This window comes from Gymnoscopelus microlampas (genome assembly GCF_963454915.1).
Source record: "Gymnoscopelus microlampas genome assembly, chromosome: 20".
Lineage (NCBI taxonomy): Eukaryota > Metazoa > Chordata > Actinopteri > Myctophiformes > Myctophidae > Gymnoscopelus > Gymnoscopelus microlampas.
In genome coordinates, this window is record NC_139957.1 from 25545065 (window position 1) to 25567558 (window position 22494).

General features: G+C 44.0%; 1 protein-coding gene across 2 annotated transcripts in view; it reads right to left on the minus strand.

Annotated features, from left to right (window-relative positions):
* luzp1 (leucine zipper protein 1) overlaps positions 1-22494 on the minus strand; it is a 70623-nt gene that overhangs the window by 37944 nt on the left and 10185 nt on the right. Inside the window, exon 2 of one of the 2 annotated variants that reach the window (XM_084045601.1) lies at positions 7859-7918. The exons of the other annotated variant lie outside the window; for it this stretch is intronic. The gene's annotated coding sequence lies outside the window, so the exon portion shown is untranslated. The remainder of the gene's footprint in view (positions 1-7858; positions 7919-22494) is intronic. 2 annotated transcript variants of the gene reach the window in all.

A 22494-nucleotide genomic window follows, 5' to 3' on the forward strand; every position in this document is an offset into this window, starting at 1 on the left:
ATAATTGGGGTTCAAGGGACCATGCAACCAACTAAGAGATGAGTGTTATGATTGGTGATAAGAAGGAAGGAAGGACGGACGGATGGACATTAGGACGGACGAGCGGAGAAAGAAAGAAAGACTCCTTTGACAGGCCGTCAGCCCCCCGCCCCCCCTTGCCCCCACACACTTTTTTCCTTTCTATATTTATGACCAGATTGAGGACATGACTTTCAACAAGCTGAATGGAACGCAAAGCCCCTCTGAGCCGCATGGCTCTGCTCTGGCCCTGTTGAAGCCTGATCCTGGCAGCACAACAACAAACTATATTAGAGAATGTTCTTCATCAGAAAACAGAACTACACGCAGGATCACACACACACACACACACACACACACACTCACACACACACACACACACACACACACACACACACACACACACACACACACACACACACACACACACACACACACACACACACACACACACACACACACACACACACACACACACACACACACACACACACACACACACACACACACACACACACACGTCACTGTTGCTATGAGCGGGAAGCAGAGCAGGCCTAAAAGAAAAACGCAAAATATATTAGATGTTCTATTAAAAACAGCAGCATCCCAAAATACTAGCCTGTCAGTTGCCTGCTAGTCTCCAGGCCACGGGGAGAGGAAGGAGCCACAGAGATCTGGGGAGACTCAACACATGACAGCTACAGGCAGAAATCAGATCACAGGGCTGAACAAGCCCATACCATCACAGCGATGCTTCTATGTTCAGCACTCACAATAGATAGATGCAACAGATCCGGTGCATTATCCGGTGACCGGACTGGCAAAAACTGTAACACAGCTGGTGTGCAACTGAGGGGGCGAGAGAAAGGCGAACTTGGAGGCAAAGTTGTGCAACTGCTGTTCGATTAAATTCCTCCTCCCACGCGGTGAGCGTCCCTGGACATGTCGCTTTAGATTTATGCCAGTGTTCTGTGTGGGTACAGACAGTGAGGCAATAATGACCATCTTTCCCGCCCTGCGACCTCTCAGTCCAAACTTAAATATTTGTCCTTCTCTAGAATTGCTGCTGCGAGGTTCAGCCTGACTTAGCGCTCGCTGCTTTTCTTTAGAACTGTTATCGGACGGCAGGTGAAGCAAACAGGATAGAAGTTGGAGGGGGGGGGGGGGGGGGGGGGGGATTGGATATGTGCACATTCAAAGTGTGCACGGGTACATGGAAATGCCCGAACACAGTGACTGCAAACATGTTTCACATCGATAGGCATACCTTGCCTTCTAAACTGGAAAACACCTTGTAAATCAATAATTTTAGGATACGGTTATTTGAAGATACAGTTATTACTTAGGGACATAGAGAGTGTGTGTGTGTGTGTGTGTGTGTGTGTGTGTGTGTGTGTGTGTGTGTGTGTGTGTGTGTGTGTGTGTGTGTGTGTGTGTGTGTGTGTGTGTGTGTGTGTGTGTGTGTGTGTGTGTGTGTGTGTGTGTGTGTGTGTGTGTGTGTGTGTGTGTGTGTTGACAACACACAGTACATGGTTCCCTGTTTGTTTGTTTTTGTTGTGAACACAGATTTATGTCCAGCACAGGACAACACTAAGGATTTTATTGGGTATGCTATGCAAACACTCCACCACAGACGTTTGGTGAAATGAAAAATAACATATTTCAAACTGAAAGCGACCAAAGCTGAGTGTATCCACGGTATTTGTATTAGGTGTCTGTTTGGATGAGCAGAAAATGCCATATTATCCCACAATAAATCAAAATAATCCATTAAAAAATGTAAATAGCCCCTTGTATGTGTAAAGAATTAATTTTGATATGGCAATGGAAGTTACAGGATTGTGGGAAGAAAGAGGATTGGACTAAAAATTCAGAGTCAGTGTCACACTCAGAATCAGAGTCAGACACAGGGTTGGACTAAGTCAGACTCGGAGTCAGAGTCAGACTTAGAGCCAGAGACAGACTGACATTTTAGGCCAAATGGAGGACAGTGAATCAGTGTGGTGGTGGTCATTAATAGCTCTTCAGGAGGATATGTGACAGAGTGGGAGAGTCATAATCTGGAGGTTTACAGTAGAAAACTAGAAATCAGGATGGAATATGAAAAATCTGACAGATCCCTCTCGATTACATAACTATAGAGATAATATATACCGAATACCGATTTGCTTGAAATCTTTAGGAGTAATATGCAAAGTTTCACGGCAATCGGACGCTGCGTTTATGATTTGAGGCATTTTGTTGAAAACAGGACTCTCCTGCAAACTTCAGCTGCCAATCTTAGCCAATCAGGATGGATTATAAAAAAATCGGACAGATCTGTGTTAATCACATGACTATAGAGAGATAATGTGTACCAATTTGCGTGATGTTTGGACAAAATCTGTAGGAGTAATATCAAGTAATGTGTTTTGCAAAAATCGGCCACCTGGTGGGGCTATAAAAGGCAGATTGGGAAAAGGCAGAAGTTTTTCCTTGGCCTCTAGGGAGTGTGCGTGCAAAGTTTCAAGCCGATCGGTGCAGTTATAGGTAAAAACACGACTCGGCCTGTTATAGCGCCACCAGGCCGATTTGAAAAATGTTTGCGTGCAAACTTTCACGGCAATCACAGTGTTCATGATTTGAGGCATTTTGTTCAAAACGGAGCACTCCTGCAAACTTTGGACGGCAATCTTAGCCAATCAGGATGGACTATGGAAAAATCCGACAGATCGGTTTGGTTTAATGACTGATTTTGACCAAAACATTTACAAAAAACAACACAACATTTGCAAAAATCGGCCTCCTAGTCGCGCTATAACAGGCCGATCTGAATAATTCAGGGCAGAGGTTCTGCTATGGCATCCAGGGAGTGTGTGTGCACAGTTTCGCTGCGATCGGGCACAATGGTGCCAGAGATTAGCTGTTCACAGACGGACATACACACGGACGAACGGACAGGGTGAAAAACATAGTCTCGGCTATGCCTCGGCCTGGCGGAGACAATGAACATGTCATATGAACTTCAACTTATCACCAGAGAGGGAGCTGTTACAGAGGATGTGGTGTCTACAAATGGGGCAGGAAACTATTATTTTTGTCTGCCGGCCACAATGACTGGTGCATTCTTAAATTCAGCTGCCACTTTCCCTACTTTACCAACCAAACAATGGCTGATATCCTGCCAAAGTGGCTGGTAGACGGGCTTACCATATACAGCCAACATTTTTGGAGATAATTTCCCACCCTTTGTGTGTATAGTATACTATGTGTGTGTGTGTGCTCTCTATGGTTTCACTATCTGGTGGTGTGAAACCGTGGGAAGCCCCTATTGTGGAAGCAAAGGGAAGCAATGGCAGAAGTCATTGTTATTATGTTAGTCCGATCTAACAAGGCTGTGACAGCACCCCTCCCACATGGAGCACCAGCCACACTGTGACATCATTAATATGAGCCGCAAGCAGCCTTGGGGCAGTCAGAGAGAGAACAGGCCTTTTTTATACACAACAGGTCCTCTGTTTGGAACAAAACCCTCTACAGCAGAGGAAGTAGTGTAGCCTACAACATACCCTACCTTTCATCAGGTTTTTGCTATATGAATGACTGAATAATAGGAAAAAAGGTGTACATTTCTGTACACTTGAGAGATGATGGCCGATACATTTGGTGGATGACGTGCAACAAAGGACACAAGCCGTTGCTTTTGAAGTTGTCCTTTAACATGACATTCAACTCCTGCCTCTTCACTCATTGTAATTCACATTGAATAGGAACATCAGTTAAAAAAGGCAACCTTATTAAAATGACAGAAACGTTCTCTCGTAAATCCAGCTGGAGAGCGACATACTTTTTACTGTTTTTGGCCACAGCCCATTAACAGACAGTGTAGTCAGGACAAACACTATTTAAAACCTCTTCATACAGCTGTTCAAACATTCTCAGGTATCAGCAGATGTCAGCTAGAACACTTATATGACCCAATGATGAGTAGAGATATGCTGTGAGTGTACGTGTGGGTATCTAATATAGCTCTGACCTGCTTATGAAGGAATGTGTGTGTGCCACCAATTCACACTGATAAGCGAACATGACGACACGATGGCTCTCATCACTTGGGAACCATGAAGGACAACTATCAACAGCTGATAACCCTGTTAACTGTCCTTGTGTGTGTGTGTGTGTGTGTGTGTGTGTGTGTGTGTGTGTGTGTGTGTGTGTGTGTGTGTGTGTGTGTGTGTGTGTGTGTGTGTGTGTGTGTGTGTGTGTGTGTGTGTGTGTTGAGTATGCCTATGCAACTGTCAGACAGACATATAGAGGGCGAGTGGTAAAGAGAGATGACAATGTTAGTAACTCCTCCTTGGCAACTTGCTGTTTACTTTGGCCAACTGCAGGCAGGATGTTGACTGGTGAACACAAGTCACTGAAGTCAGTAAAGATATGTTGAATTCTTCCTTTACCCTCTAGTCTTTTCTTGTCTAACTCTTCTTATGTGAAGTTATTTATCTATGCCCACCAGCTGGATAAAACATCAGAGATAACCAGAAAAATCTGCATTAAGCGCATTCAATGCAGTTGCTAAATACAGAAATATGTTTTTATTATACACTTATTTCTATTTTATATGTCTATTCCTATTATGTTTTATACACTATTTAATAGAACTTGATCTTATTTGTTATTGTTTATGGAGCACGTGACCTACCATCTCCTCTCATCTTCAACACATTCACCCAAGGTCACAGACAGCAGAACCACTGCATTACTGTTCCCTCAACTCCTGCTCTTCATGTTCCCCACCTCTCTCTCCTCATCATCTCTCCTCCAATACCCACATTCACATCACCTCCTCTCAATGTCACTCCACCCCCACCTGTGCTTGTCCACCCCTGCCATTCCCTCCTCTTATCCTCTGTTCTTACTCATTCTCTCTATCCACCCCTCCCCCAGTAGCCCAGGGGCTCACAGAGGCGATGGGGGCCGATCAGTCAAGTTCTCTACACAGCAGTGATTCTCAACCTTTTTCATTTCAAGGACGCCCAGTTTGATATGCATTATTTACGACACAGACCCCCATTTTATATGTTTTTTATTTCTGGAGCCCAAATCTACCCTGCAAATTCCTCATTATTACGGGTCCATTTGGTTCCATTCGTACACTCTCAGTGTTACAAACCACACACATTGAGAATCTCAACAGTGATTGACCGTGCATTTCACCAGCCAGGCAATGTTTGACATCAAAGGCATGTGCGTGCGCGCACACACACACACACACACACACACACACACACACACACACACACACACACACACACACACACACACACACACACACACACACACACACACACACACACACACACACACACACACACACACGAGGGAGAGAAACCTACAAACACTCCACTCAGAGAGACATTTAAAAGCCTCTTTTAAGACACAGCGTTTATCCCTCTTGCGGGCCTGCATAAGACATCACACACAAATGCAGCAAGAGCTTGCTTGGCAGAGCCTTGCCAGCTTAAGCCTTGGCATCAGGTGCCCTCTGCGGCTAGAGAGAGAGAGAGACTTGAACAGTGTGGATGCTCAATGTGCATTGTGAATAATAATAGAGCTGTGGTTCTCAACCTGTGGGTCGGGACCCCCTGGGGTGCCCACATGATTTTTTTTTTTTTTTAAAGTCCTTAAAATTTAAGGACTTTTAAGACCTTCTTAATACCTCCAAAAAAGAAAGAATAGAAAAAGACCATTACTGCATAAAAAGTAATCGACAAACTATGTTATAAAAACTGCAAAAATTGTCAAATAATATAAGAAAGAGGCAAAAAAAATAGAAATAGCAGATGAGTGTTGCGAGGCGTTGTGAGCTTGTAGATCGGCTATTTTCACAATAATTATCTGTGGAACCGAGTCAAACTAAATGTAATGCCTCAAACTCTACAATTTCAAGTGGTTGTCAGGGTGGGGGGGGGTCCTCAGTTCACATATGATTATTTTGGGGGGGGTCACAGCCTGAAAAGGTTGAGAACACTTTCGATAGAAAGTGCTGACAGAAAGCTGAAGAGAGAGAGAGAGAGCAACACACTGTGCAGTGAGAGAGAGATGTGTGACTGTGGAGCGAGCGCCCACAATGCAGAGCACACCACTGCAGTGAGAATGCAGCACTTGGCTGGTGGATGGAGGGAGAGGGGAAAGGAGGAGAGGAAAAGAGAAAGCAAGAGAAAGCAAGAGAAAAGAAAAACGATGACGCTGCGAGGGAGAAAGGGGTAACATTAATGGGGGAACTAGAATGAGTGGACAGGAGAGCCATTGCCAGGTTAAAAAACGCCATCATCATCAAGACGTACTGTAAGCTACCAGCTGCAGCTAGTCCGCACTCCGCAGGTAACCTAGCAAGCACAAAACTGTACTTCCCATTCATGCACCATGTGTTTATAAAGGATAGTTAATCATTCTGATGTTATTTTGGGACACTGTTATTCTATTTTTGGGCTGGTGCTTATAAATGCCACCTATTTTTCACTTGACCTGCATTAGCCAGTCAGGATACTGGGACAGGTCAACATTTTACCTGTTGATCCCTGTCTGCTGTGGTCTGACTAATGAAATATATAAAATGTTAGATACATGGCATAATGTGAAATCTAACATTATATGAATTATGCAGTTGAACATACAGTTTACAGCGGAGTATGACCAGAAACTGGAAAGAGACTCTGAAAGAGAGTAAGGACGCTACTGTCACTCTCCACGACCACTGATGTTTTACAGACTACACCCCATTGCCACAGTACAGCTGTTCACTGATCAGCATTAAGCCCGATTTATACGAAAACAGTGGATCTAAAAGCTCACAATGTGTCGCAGCTGCTTTTTGTTATAAATGTGTCGTGGGCACCTGGGTGGTGCAGGGGTAAAGTTCCTGAGCCTCCACCGCGTAAAAAAGGGGTTCCATTCCTCCGAGGTGCCCCCGGCTTGGCCGGGCGCTCCAACGAACATAGCTGCCCATGTTTGAGGGTGCAACCTGTGTGTGCATGCATAACCATGCGACACATCATGTGTGAAAATGTATGGAGTAATTTGTTTGCATGAGTGTTATGGGTGTCCATTGGCCGGCCTGGTACATAATGCATTTAAGTGTGAGTGTGAGTGTGTGACCTCAGGGTACGGGGAAGGAAGCATGGCGCCGGCTTTAGTACCAAACAGGAAACAGCCTCACAAAGAGCACCAGAGGAGGGGAAGGGTAACAGAGGAAAAGGAGGGCAATATAGAGAGGACTGAAGAAGAAGAAGAAGAAGAAGAAGAAGAAGAAGAAGAAGAAGAAGAAGAAGAAGAAGAAGAAGAAGAAGAAGAAGAAGAAGAAGAAGAAGAAGAAGAAGAAGAAGAAGAAGAAGAAGAAGAAGAAGAAGAAGAAGAAGAAGAAGAAGAAGAAGAAGAAGAAGAAGAAGAAGAAGAAGAAGAAGAAGAAGAAGAAGAAGAAGAAGAAGAAGAAGAAGAAGAAGAAGAAGATGGAGGAGGAAGGAGAACAAAAAAGACAAAAAAATAAACCAGCAAAGCAGGGAGAGGCAGCAGGCCTTGGAATCTGGAACAACAGTCTTACACTGCGTCTTCCAAGTGACTGTACACATGCACCTGTGTAATGGTATACATGCCTGACTGTCACGGTCCTCCCTTTCCATCATTTGGTTCTCACAAAGATACCAACACACACGCGCACGCACACGCACACACACACACACACACACACACACACACACACACACACACACACACACACACACACACAGTAATCAAAAAGGTACAGCATTGTATAGGGAATACTTTAAAACATAAAAATAGAAAAAGTACAACACAAACTTACTTTATCCAGCCTCTTATGGGTGGCACATTGAGCTTCTCATCCCAGACAGGTCTCCATTCTCTGGAAATACACATGACACAAACAGGGCATGAGGTTACTTCTAGTGAACTCGGGAGTCACAATCATCATAATCTCAAGACACATGCCCATGCCATCCTTTCACCATTGTTATGCTTGGCAGTTGGCAGAGATCCTGGCTGCGGCCAAGCCGACAATGCCATCACTGTAGGAGAGAGCATTCACAGTGGAGCTAACGGGCTCAGAATGAGCTAACTGCTCAGATATGGGGACGCATTCTGAGGCTTTGCAATGGGCTCATGCATGAGCAGACAAGCAGTTTTGGCTGCGACAACACAAGGCCCCATTCAGCTGTATCTGGCTAAGGCTTTGGGGAGGCAATCTCTTCTGTTCTGAGTGTACACACACACACACACACACACACACACACAAACAGAAATACACCATTATCATTATCATCACCACCACAGAAGCGCTCTACTCTTACCTCAAAAAGATGCACAGGACAGGCATGCGTGTGCATACATACAAACATACGCATGTAATGTGCACACCCGCAATCCTGCACATAAACATATGCGCACAGCACAGGCGCGCGCGCACACACACACACACACACACACACACACACACACACACACACACACACACACACACACACACACACACACACACACACACACACACACACACACACACACACACACACACACACTTATTTGCGCACACAAAGGGCAATCCAGACTTGAAGCATTCCATTACAGTAGCATTCCATATGTTTGGTTAAGCAGAGAGAATCCAGATTTAAGGCTGGTGTCTGGACTGAATTTACAGAGAGAGGGAGAGGGAGAGGGAGAGAGAGAGAGACAGACAGACAGACAGAGAGAGAATGGGAATGGGTGGCAGGGTTGAGGAAGATGGAGAAGGGAAACATTCCTGTGAAATACAGGCAACTGAAGACTCCGGTAAGTACAGTAGGTGAACGGTGTGTCAATGTCATGAGAAGAGACATCAGCACTGCCAGAGATACAAACAGAGAGAATGACTTGAGACATCAGCACTGCCAGACATACACAGACAATGCCATGAGGAAGGACAGCATTGCTAGAGACAAAAGATACAGAGACACAGGGAGAAGCAGAACATTTCCTCTCACTCCTCACTCTAGCGTCTTTTTCCTCATGCACCAATCTTGTTCCTCTGACTGTCTCCATTCCTTCTCGCTGTCAGTGTTCACCTCCTCACCAAGGACCACCAGAGGCAGGCTGCTCTGTGCTTGGCGAGCTCATGTTAGATTCATGGCGGGCAGAAGCACAACGTAAACACAGACACATGATTCTGCTGAATCAGCTCACATGCTCAGACTGCAAAGCAAAGGTGATTTGCAAATGGGTCTTTCCGAGTCAAGACACTTTTTCTGTTTTCATTTGGCTTTAGCAAACATAAAAAGGCATAAATCTGACCAGTGCTTGGAGACGACTATAACAGGCAGCATCCCTATGGTGCAACTGCAAGCTCAAAACATTAAACTTCTTTTGTATCAAGGTGGCTAACAGTAAATACACATTTGAGTTGATATTTTCCCTTTCTTTCCAAATTATCCAGAAATGAAATGAAAAACACAAAATGCCCAAATCCTTCCAAATACCCTAGCGACCAGTGACCGCATGTTTGTGTGTGTTTGTATGTGTTGTGGATGGTGGGAGTGGGGGGGGTGGGGGGCATTCAGCCAGCCAGTCCGCTAGTTTCAACCAATGACCAAACAAAAATGGAAACAGCTGTCTGCCTCCCAGTTCCACTGTCCCTCCACTCTGTCCTTTCCCTCACGCACATTGTGACATGTCAAGTTAGGGACTCGTCATTTTACAGAGCAGACAGAACCAAAACGAGCTAAGGTGGAACCAACTCCTTCCTGGTGTGGCTGCCGGAATCACTGACAACCAGTCATCATCATAGTGTGCCTCTCTTGAACAGGATGCATAGTTTTGTTGTGAAAATTATTCTAAGGCATTCCTTCCTGCTGTATTGGACAGTACAGCGAAGAGAGACAGGAAGGAGGGGACAGGAAATAAACTGAGGTGATGACTTTAAGGAAGGTAATTGCCAGGGATGCAGATATGCTGATATGCCCATATATGGAGATTTTTACTTGCTTCACAATTGTTTTACACTCTTTAAACATATTGTTTTATTATTTATGCCTCAAAGACATACTAAGCATCTATTGTAGAGAAACATAAATGTTTAACCCATTCCTAGATGACAAGTGATGTGACACAGGTCCAGACTCAGATTCAGGTCTAGGACATCAGTGTCTGAGGTACAAGTACTAACCGCATAACATAAAATGCTGACTGTGTGTGCAATCACCGTGCAACATGGATTATGGAAGCTGTAAAACTTCCAATATGATTACCCTTTTATGAAGACATCATCCGACACGCTACTGTCCGGTGACAGCGCTGGGAGCAAATGAGTCTCCATGGAAATTCATAGTTCAGAGACCGATCAAACTCCCCAGCTAAAACATTGGGCGGTTATAGCCAAACATTTGCAACTCTATGCAGTTGCCGTGCTGTCCGCTCCCACCACCAAGTTTCAGCAACACAATAAACAAAAAAATATTATTTATAACAATGAACAGACATGACTAGGAATTGTCAAGTAAAAACATGTTTACTTTAAATAAAGTCTCTCATTTTATAAACATTATGGCTTTGAAACCGAACATGATGTGGTAGTTAATTGCCCCGGTGATATTTGTCATTGCACGTACTGCTACGGGCTAGGGCGGCACCTGTCAGCAGGGAGTGTTGGGCAGGAGAAGTGGGACAGGGGCCTGCGGTGGAGGCTCCTCACTGGCAGGTGAGCCAGTAGGATACAACAGCAATGACAAGTTCAACACAGAAATGTGTGAGGGGAGGAATTAATTGGCATGTCAAATAAATTGGGGAGAAAATGAGTAAAATAAATAAAAAAATAAAAAAATCCGGATTGCAGCTTTAATCAAGATAAAGCACTGTATGTCGGCCCGGATGGCTGGTGCAGCGGTCCGGGCACCTAGGCTTCAATGTAGCCTGACAGCGCATCATGCATTCGAGGCCCGTTCCCGACGATCTTTGTCTCTCCCCATCTCTCTCTCCCTGTTTCCGGTCTGTCTCTACTGAAAACTACAGATAAAGGGCAAAAAAATTATATCTAATGTACTATGTGGTGCCAATGTGTATTGCCAATAAACATAAGTTGAGTTGAAAAGCATTACAATTCATCAATTTTCAATAGAGGCTACAGAGTAAAATCCTAAGTGTTCATTTATCAATTTATAACTGTGGGAGTACACAAATGTAACCAAATGGACCCATAACGGGCACTCTCTCAGAGTTCATTTAATACTGAGGATTTTATTGTGTTGTAATCCCCTTTTGACTGGGGCAGCCCTGTGTAGTAATCCCTTTTGACAAGCATGCCTAACTTTTAATTCTTATTTACACAGTTTTACCGTGTAAGCCTCACACATATAATGGAGAGATGCTGATAAGTTATCAGAGTGTACGTTTTGTGCACTTAGGCCTATAGTCTCCAAAGACATATCTCATGTGTGAGGGCCACTGAGTCACAGATATAAACACGCAGAGAAAAGATCCTCAATGTAAATTTAACTCTGAGTCTGATTTGGTTCCATTTGTACACTTTCAGAGTTATAAATGGATAGATTAGCACTGAGGATTTTATTGTGCACCAGTGCGCTCACAGACACACCCTCACAAATGCATACACATACACATACACACACACACACACACACACACACACACACACACACACACACACACACACACACACACACACACACACACACACACACACACACACACACACACACACACACACACACACACACACACACACACACACACACACACACACGGCGCACTTCAAGGAGATGTTTTACTTGAATGTAAATACACTGATACCATGAGCACAGTGGAAGACTACAATTTCCTTCAGAGAGCAATGCACACACTGACACACACACAGTAGACATAGATCCCCCTCAATAATTCTACGTTAAGTGAAGGTTAGTGTTTACAGCTGCAAATGCCTTCGACTTAAGACATTTTTAAACTGCCAACCTTATCGCACATTGCTAGACTTACATGTAAAATAGCTTCTCCGAATGAAGCCTCCCAGAGAGGAGTGATTCTGTATGCCCCCGTTAATCAGAATAATCTAAATGTTTTACAGACCAACCCCCCCCCCCCCCCCCCCCACACACACACACACACACACACACACACACACACACACAAAAAAAAAGGATGGATTCAAACTGAGACTGTGTTAAACAGTCATAAAATAAAAAAAAGGCAAGGAACCACATCAAGTAAAAACATGGAGATGGGGTAGGGGTGTGGGTGGAGGGGGGGGGGGGGGGAGAACGAGAGAAGGGGAAAGAGAGAGATCATGTTCAATTTCCTCGACTGGGGAACATTTCAAGGCCTGAAAAAGAAAAAAAAACTCCACACAGGGCTCCGTTAGCCAGGCGGGCCTCGTTTGCATGGGAGCCCATTTCCTGTGAGTGATTAGCAGAAGGGATAGTTTGCGTGTGTGTGTGTGTGTGTGTGTGTGTGTGTGTGTGTGTGTGTGTGTGTGTGTGTGTGTGTGTGTGTGTGTGTGTGTGTGTGTGTGTGTGTGTGTGTGTGTGTGTGTGTGTGTGTGTGTGTGTGTGTGTGTGTGTAGGCTGGGGGTTGCAGCTTGGAGAGGTCTGGGGTTGTTTTGTCTGCCAGTGGAGGATACTAATGCCCAAATCAAACACAGTGAACAGGATGCCATGAGAGACAGAGAGGAAGAGAGAGAGAGAGAGAGAGAGAGAGAGAGAGAGAGAGAGAGAGATGGGGGGGGGGGAGCTGAAGGGGAGTGAAAGAGACGTAAAGAGATTATACACAAAGACGACAGACGGAAAGAACAAGGGAGAAGAGGGAGGGAGGGGAAACGCCAGAGAAGAATGGGCGAAAGGATGGATTTGGTATTCGCTGCCACTTAAGACTTTGAACAGCATTCCTCCTGCTGGTATTTGCATTCCAGTGAAAGAAGTATTGCCTGATTTATATATACTCAGTGGTGTGCCGGTGTCGCGCACCAAAAATAGCAAATCTACAAGCTCACAATGCGTCGCTCTGCAATGCATTGTGAGCTTTTAGAGCTGCTATTTTCAGTATGCGACATCCGCCCGCCTGCATAAAGACAATTATGTCAGATGAAAAAGAAAAGAAAAGAGAGAAAAAAGAGCCACCTCTATTTCAACTCGGACCGGACCGGTAAAACCTGTTCTAAATGTCTTAATAGCCCTCAAGTCCTTTCTCTTCAACAGATGACAGACAATAATATATTAGGACTAACACGTTGTTTGTGCATGAACAAGAGGGCAAGTGCTCAGACTATCTTCCCAGGTCAGACAACGGTTAGAGAAGAACGACAGGACAGAATTGAGAGAGGGATTATGGGGTAATGTAGCAGTATTGCACGTTATCACACTCACATCATACCAACAGAAGTAATACTGTATGACAAATAGCAACGCTAGTATTGACACTGCCTAATACCTCTGTCAGGCAGCTGCCCTTTGCAATTGTTTATTTTTCATGACAAAGTGCAACAACCACAGTAGCTAGGGCCTTGCAGAGAATGCAAAACCAAGCTAAAGTGTTTAGTACTTGAAAACAAATGGCTGCTAAATTTTACAATAAAGGAGAATGCAGAAGGGATTCATGTGTTCTGGTTTTGAGACAGCGTTGGACCTGTGGCTTGCAGAGACGGAGAGAGTAAAAAAGCCTATGTCACAGCAGCTCACTGAAAATAATGCTAGCATGATCATGATGAAGTGTAAAACAAAAAAAAAACATTGCCTTTTGTATTTGGGAATACTAGACCGGACACCGGCCTACTCGGGGACCACACAAGTCGGGAACGATGTAAATCGGGAATAATGCAAGTTGGGAATGCATGCTCCACCAAGTTATGCAATACCTGTTGCATCTGCTGTCCTCGCTGAACCCATTGTTGTGGTACCCAGTGTGATACCTGTTACCACAGTACTAATAGCATTAGATATACGATTAATAGCTTAAACGGCACCGGCCTACTTGGGCATGATGCCATTTGGGAATGCAGCAACTTAGTTAATATACTTAATGCATGCCCCACTAGTTTATGCAATACCCGTTGTACTCACTCTCAGAGTACCCAGTGCAATACCCACTACCATATGACTGATCGCTAGAGATACAGGGATCCTTGATGTCATCAAAAACTGCTGATGTAGTGTTGATAACGTACATGGGCATACATACGCGAAAGGTCTTAATTCCATTCTATACACTACCTCTAATATTGGTGCAGCGGCACAAACGCTCAGCCAACCTGTGAAACTGATGGGTTGGGTTGGCAGCGAAGCTGATGGGCAGTGATGGAAGAAGTACTCACATGTTTTACTTGAGTAAAAGTATCACTACTGCAATGTAGATATACTCTGTTACAAGTAGGAGTCCTGTATTAAAAATGTACTTAAGTAAAATTACGAAAGTATCGGCATCAAAATATACCTAAAGTACAACAAAAAACTAAAAGTACTCATTGTGCAGAATGTCCCATTTCACAAGTTCAAAATGTATAAAAAATCCTTTGAAAATAGCCGATCTACAATCGACCTACAAGCCGATCTACAAGCTCACAATGCGTCGCATCGTGACGCATTGTGAGCTTGTAGATTTGCTATTTTCAAATGGCCGAAATATATATATATATAATATATATAGGGCTGAAGTGCTTAGTGTGTTTTGTAATAATAATCAAAATCTACAAAGTAACTAGTAACCAGTTTTCATATAATTGTAGTGGAGTAGAAGAAAAAAGTGTAAATACTGAAGAAAGTCAAAAATACCTCCAAATTGTACTGAAGTATAGTACTTGAGTACATGTACTTAGTTACTTTACACCACAGCTGATGGTGCATACACCCCTCCCACACTCAGTGCGTCCTCCACAGACCCAAGACAGACAGACACAGATTTTCGGTTCTCCACAACCGCTGGTTCGACCGAATTCCCACTCGGCACTGCTGACCCCCCAAATCCTCGGCGGCACACGCAAAATTTTACACAGATACCAAAGGTGAATCATTAAAACGATCGATCATAACAATGTCTCTGCTATTCAAACAACAGTTCCCTTTTAAAAGTGTGCTGGTGTGACACAGGATCACATTGCTTTTAACATTATTGTCTTGTCTTTAATATCACAGTCTAAATAATATTCATACAAACTTCTAGGGTGGAGCTGATGGGCGGTGCTAACAAAGTTTCTGTTAGCAGGCATGTGAAGAACGGAGACGTGGGGTCAGGATGTCAGATCCATGGAAAGGAGATGACAAACTGGTTTGTAAATACCTGATGTGTCATATTTGGTTTACCAGAAACATCTCTAAATGCAAAGCATGGGATCAGAGTCCGATATATTTCACATTATTAACAGACAGCTCCTGGAGTGCTAGGTCTGTCAGCTAAACAAAGGTTTTGAACAGATTTAAGAATAGCCATATCATATCTGTTGACTTGTTTCTTTTTCCACCTAAGCCACTCCGACCTACTTACTTTACCTGCGTGTGCCGGGGATATTCCTGTGCATACATTAAATAGTACTTAAAGACATATCCCCATTTTTCTGCCTTTTAGTAATCATCAGTCCTGCTCCAGGTCTCAGCAGGGAGACATTCGGTCCTCGACTGGTAGCACAGAGTTAGTTGATAGGCAGTTACTGTTTCCTTTTAAGGTCAATTGCGTCTCAGAGGCTTGGCATGGACGAGAGAGACCAGATGGAACTCACTGGCTGCAGAGATAAAAACAATGATTTAACTGCATTCTTCACCAAAAACCAACACCTAAAAAGGGGGAGAACCATTGTGAGGGGGGGGGGGGGGAGACAGAGAGACAGAGACCGACAGAGATAGGGGGAGAGAGAGTACAGGAAAGGTGCAAGTGGGTGAGAGCCTTTCAGGGGGATATGGAAAGGTATGAAAAGGGAGACATGAAGGGGGGTCGGGGGGGATAAAACAAGTACAATATGGATAGAGAGTACAAACACGGTACAAGTGAGTGTGAGAGTGTTTGCTCTTATGCTGCGTGGGCAGATACAAAGATACAGTCTACCATTCATTTTCAATGGAAGCCAGTGACATGAAGATACAAAGAAACATCCGACCTTTGCAGCTGCTACAAAAGATACAAAACTACAACTGCAGCTCCGATGACGCATCGCTTGATGACGTCAACGACCGTGTTGAGCAACACAGATACAAAGCGACAGAGCGACAAATATGCTGTGTATTGTTGTGTCTTTGTATCTGGCCATGTGAACACAGCATTAGGGCTAATTTACTAATACTTTCAACTAACACGGTCATGCAGCAAAATATAAATTGGTCTTCTCAACCTCTGGCACCAAGTGCCACTGTGCCCTTGTTTGACCAGGCAAATGAAAATGCACACAACCACATCTGGTAGACCCGTCTATAAAAGTGACACACAGGGAGAAGGTGCATCCGCACACACGCACAGACACACGGACAGATCCTGATGTCTGCACGTGTTGTACACCAACAATAGTTGATCTACAAGCCCACGCTTGTAGATCAGCTGTTTTCGATGCACTGCTGCGCAACCAAGTATAAATCAGGCTTAACCACTTAAACCCCATTATGGTTGAGCGGAGTCTCCCAGGGCTCTATACTAGTGTATTTTCTGTTTTCTATTATTGTGAGGAAAACTTTAGCTGAAAATGCCCAAACGACAAGCTCACAACGTCAATTAACGTTGTTGTGAGCTTGTCGATCTGCTACTTTCAACGAAAGCTTTCCCCACAATACGGATGCTGGGATTTAACCCATTAAAACCGGGAACGCATCCGTGTAATTTTCGATTTCTTTGGCTATTCAAAAATAACAGATATACAAGCTCATAGCGCTACGAGCTTGTAGATCTGATCATCTGCTATTTCTTTTTAAATCGTGAACATTTCAGCAAATCTTTGAATATATACATTTTTAAAGCGAACATTTGTAACTCAAATCTTTGCTTCTGGGGGTCCCTGGAACAATATATTTTGACATGGGGGTCCGCGGCCAAATACATATAATTTTGGGGGTCGTTGATAAGGATTTAGAAGGCATTTGTAGAATCGGTCTCAGGTCATAATGGGTTAAGTGGTTAAGACTAAAGGAGGATGCTGAGCAGAGTATGTCTCTGCAACACAGAGCACACAGTGTAAACCTCGCAATCCAGGCGAGGCTATCATGTAAAGCCACGAGCTGGCATTGTTCCACTCAGGGAGGGTAAGGAGAAGAGGGAGTCTGCTTTGACAAATAAACCCAGACTCAGGGGGAAAAGAGAGGGAGACGGATAAATGCTGGATCATAAAACATGCCTGGTATTCCACAATGTTCCACAGTGCACAAAGGAGCCACTCGCGGACTTGGGAGTGTTATAGGATTCCTGTGGGGCTCTCTGTACGTTTGAGTCCGAGTGTGTGTTCTCAATTTCTCATGTGTTTGTGTCCTTATGTCTCCTGACACACACACACACACACACACACACACACACACACACACACACACACACACACACACACACACACACACACACACACACACACACACACACACACACACACACACACACACACACACACACACACACCTCTGCTGAAGGTGAGCCAGACATTCCATGCATGTAAGTAGGAAGGGCTTTATCCTCCGATGGGTGAATGCTGACCAATAAACCAATCACATCTGACAGAGTTAATCGCCCTCAATGGGATCATGGAAAAATATAATATAAAGGCTTACAGCGATCTCATTAACTGCAACTAAATATATAGCTCTCGTTCAATGATGTCTGTGTTATAAGACACGGTGCTAAGAGTTAACCAAGTGTTTGTTGATTTTGCAATAAAGTGCAGTTATTATGGGCACAGAGAGAAAGAATGAAGAGGAAGGAAAAAGAGGGCAGAGAGAGAGAGAGAAAGAGAGAGAGAGAGAGAGAGAGAGAGAGAGAGAGAGAGAGAAGGGCAGAGAGGTAGAGAGAGAGCGACAGAGACATGGACAGAGATGGAGAGCCCACCAGATGGTGGAGTGTTGATGACTCGCATATGGTCTCTGTCTGTGAGTTTCCCTGTAGTTGTGTGTGTGTGTGTGTGTGTGTGTGTGTGTGTGTGTGTGTGTGTGTGTGTGTGTGTGTGTGTGTGTGTGTGTGTGTGTGTGTGTGTGTGTGTGTGTGTGTGTGTGTGTGTGTGTGTGTGTGTGTGTGTGCACACTAACAGCCTCAGCAACCCACCTAATGTCATTGTGAAGGTTAACAGTCCACTCTTTGTAGGTCAACACACTATACAAAAACAATAGAAAGGTAGGGTTCTAGGGATGCAAACATTATGGACTACATGCATCTTCATTCTTCAATGCCTGCCTCAGGCAAGTTAAAGGAAAATTCCACTTATTTAATAGTAAAGCACCGCAACTACTACTGCAACTACTACTACTCATTCTTCTACTACTAACCACCATCAAAAACAACTCCACCACCAATGACTACTATTTCCCTATTAAACTAGATGTTCATTCAGTGGTTTCTACTGGACGCATTTGTTTTCATGGTCTGTTTCTGAGGTCTGTTTGGGACAGCGAGCACTAGAAGAAGTTCCAAAGGCAACTCTGGCGTGAGGAACAGCTAAACCCCCCCCCCCCCCAAACCCATCTGGTTCCTTCACAAAGGCAAGCGCCCGATGATGGATGTTGGAGATCCCCTCTAAAATCAAAACCAAGGAGAGAGAGGTAGAGGGAGAGAGAGAGAGAGAGAGTAAGAGAGAATGAGAATGAGAGAGAGAGAGAGAGGAGGAAAAGAGAAAGGCTGAAAATAACTCTTGCTGTCTGTCTCTGTATGCATCAGCACCACAATGATGACAGCCCTTATAACCAGACATGCTAATAAATGGATGAACGGATGGATAGAAGCCTTTGGGAAAAGGATGGGGGGGGAACTACGCTTTCGTTAAGCAGGATTTATACTTCCTTGCACGCCGGTCTCGTCATGCACCAAAAATAGCTGATCTACAAGCTCACAACAACACATTGCAGCACAATGCATTGTGAGCTTGTGCATATCGGCTATTTTTGGTGTGCGACGCGGCATGCAACGAATTGTATCGAGCAATTTAGGAACGGGGGGGGGGGGGGGGGGGGGGGGGAGGACTAAGTGGGATGAAGAATGAACCAAGTGGAAAAGAAAGAGAAAGGAAACGAGACAGAAGTACAAACCGAGGGTTTACATTCAACGAGCAAACGTTCTAATGTTTAAGAAGTCCCATCCAAGTTAGTAAAAGAGTAAAAGCAGAAAAGCTAAAAGCAGGAGGAGCAGGGAAACAGAAGAAGAGGGGGAAGTGGGAGAAAGAGAGAGAGAGAGAGGAAAGGGTAGGCCAGGTTGCCATGGCGCCTCAACATTCCTCTCTCGGAGAACATGTATATTTTCTGATCACAAGAAAAATAATCCGCTGGAGGAATTTTATTTTCAGAGCTGCTTTGTAGATCTCTGGCTTAGTACAGGTCAGAGGGACCGGTGCATGTGTGTGTGTGTGTGTGTGTGTGTGTGTGTGTGTGTGTGTGTGTGTGTGTGTGTGTGTGTGTGTGTGTGTGTGTGTGTGCGCGCTACAGGAATAAATGGCTTCCATCCATCACCAGTTTATCACTCTGTCACTGATGTCATCCCCTCACCACCTACTGTGCAAAAATAGAACACACACACACACACACACACACACACACACACACACACACACACACACACACACACACACACACACACACACACACACACACACACACACACACACACACACACACACACACACACACCTCTATCAATAGTCCACATGCCAGTTGTGCATAGATGCATGCATGTATGCATGGACTTTTGAGTGAAGTAAATCTGATCTATTACCTTTTTATTTTTGGCACATTTTCCTGATGTTTACAATGGCAGGGGTTCAGTGTCTTGACCAGAATGTTTGACAGGAACACTCTCTTTCTTGTGGGGGATGTGAACAAACGTGTGTGTTCTTCAGATTGCAGGGAAAGTCTCACTAACCAGCAGGCCACCCAGCCATGTGTTAGAGCAGTGGTTCCCAAACTTTTTAGCTTTGGTAAACAGTGTGTTAAGAAGATTCCTGTGCGTGTGCGTGCGATGTGCGTGCGTCAGTCACCCTGCACGCACGCACACACACACACACACACACACACACACACACACACACACACACACACACACACACACACACACACACACACACACACACACACACACACACACACACACACACACACACACACACACACACACACACACACACACACACACACACACACACACACACACACACACACACACACACTTCACGCTCCTCTTACCCCACAGACTGCACAGGGCTGTCTACATGGTATGGGCCTCTAACTGGATATCAAGGAAGTATGTCTCTGAATGCCACTTTTGAGGATGTTGACACAGGTGTCTGAGTCATCATCCCTTCCTCCATCCCTCCCTCACCACACTCCCAAACTCTGTTGTCTTTTTCTCAGACCATTTTCCACTCTCTCTCTCTCTCTCGCCTTTTACTGGGAGAGAGACAGACGGGGGGGGGGGGGGCTGTTATGTTTGTTCACCGTGACACACAGATCCGAGGACACGTTCGTTACCCCCTAGGCAGAGTGACATTAACAAAGTTAGTCCAAATGAGAAGGACAGGACCACTGAATTACCACCATACGCTGTAACCTACTAGTCTGTCTGCACAGGCCCTGTGGCAATCTAATGGTAAACGTATACTTGGTCCTCCGATATAAATTAGCCCCGACTCTGTGTGGGGTTAGTTGATCGGTTGCTGGGTGCTCCAAGTTCCTGCTGGTCCAGGGCTGCTCTGTTACACAATCCCCCTTTATTTTACCTCTCCTTCTTTCTCAAGGAACAGATAAATCACAGCTACCGATCATTATAAAAGTCATGTTTTACAGGTAGCCTGCTGCTTCCCCGCTCCTCCGTCTCCAGCCTCTGTGGATCTTGTACTCATCGTTCCATCCCTCTCTCTCTCTCTAGTTCAGAATGGAATCCTGCTGGCTGAGGAATCTGATACACAAACACGGTCAGTATGGAACAAGTTAAAGGGCAGAAGGATGGGGAAGGAATTAACAGACTCACAACTTGCCTACCTATGTTCCATCCGGTTTTACATGAATTTTATCAGGACAGAAGAGGCAGCTCTGAGGAGGTGGTACCTCAGGCAAAATGTAATCAATATTCTTCAGGCTTCCATCACCACACAATGTGTGTCAGCCACCTTCTAGCAGGAACAACTTGTTTATCATCTTATGTGAGAGACATTCAGTATTTGATGTAGAGCCCAACCGATGCCAGATTTTTGGGTCCCATGCCGATCCCAACATTGAAGAGGGTTAGACCTCAGATTACCGATGTTTTGACAAAACAGAAGATGTGCAAATCAGTTTGAAAAACACATTTTGTTTTTGCTGAACTTTTATACTAGATTGAATCATATATTGCCATATATATATATTGAATAATAGCCAACCGTAATTACTTATTAAGCCTAATTACTTATAAGGTCTAAATGCATTATAATTGTCTCAGAACATTAAAATTACAGTTATAAGCACTCATAATGCAATCATAACACATTATAAAGCCTGTTATAGTGACTTATAAGGTCAAGTATCATAGTACATCATAATTACTGGTCACACACTGACTTTCTATTTTGGCCAGGAGGATAGTGTATTATAATTCTCATAGTCTTCTTAACTCATTGAGTGCCATTAACGTGTTTCACGTGTTTTACCGCTATGGTGCAACGTGCCATTAACGTGTTTAACGTGTTTTTGAAAAACATAGAAAAAAAAACAAGATATCATTATTTGAAGATTTGCACTCCTTGTTTAACTTATAACATAAAAAGGCTGTATCTCGCTTCCTAAGCCCTTTTTTTTTACTTTGAAAAAACAAAAAAATAAAAATCATAAAGGCCAGAAATAGATAATAATAATTTGGGCAATCAATGAGTTAATACATCATAAAAATTGTATAATGCATTATAATCACTGTTATAATCCATTATAATGTTACTAGTATAAGTGGTTTACTTGAAGTGGTCATTGACTGCTTCAAGTAAAGTTTAAAAATAGCATTCAATTTATGCATTTTATACCACACAAAATGTTTCTGCCTACACCTTCAAGAATACAATTACTTAACGCCACGTCTCAAATAAATCTTTCCATCTCTGCAAGCAACAGGTCCAACTCCGTCTCAAAACCAAAACAACAGGCGATGCCTTCCGGATTACCGTAATTCCTCCAACCTTGTGCATGGCAAATCTTTACCGTATATGACACCACCCACCACCCCTCTCTCTGATGCCCCTGGTGATCTTATGGTGTATTGCCTGTATTGCACAAATCACGATATAAGAGTACCAAGTATCTACTGTATCTAAATACCAAGCTTACG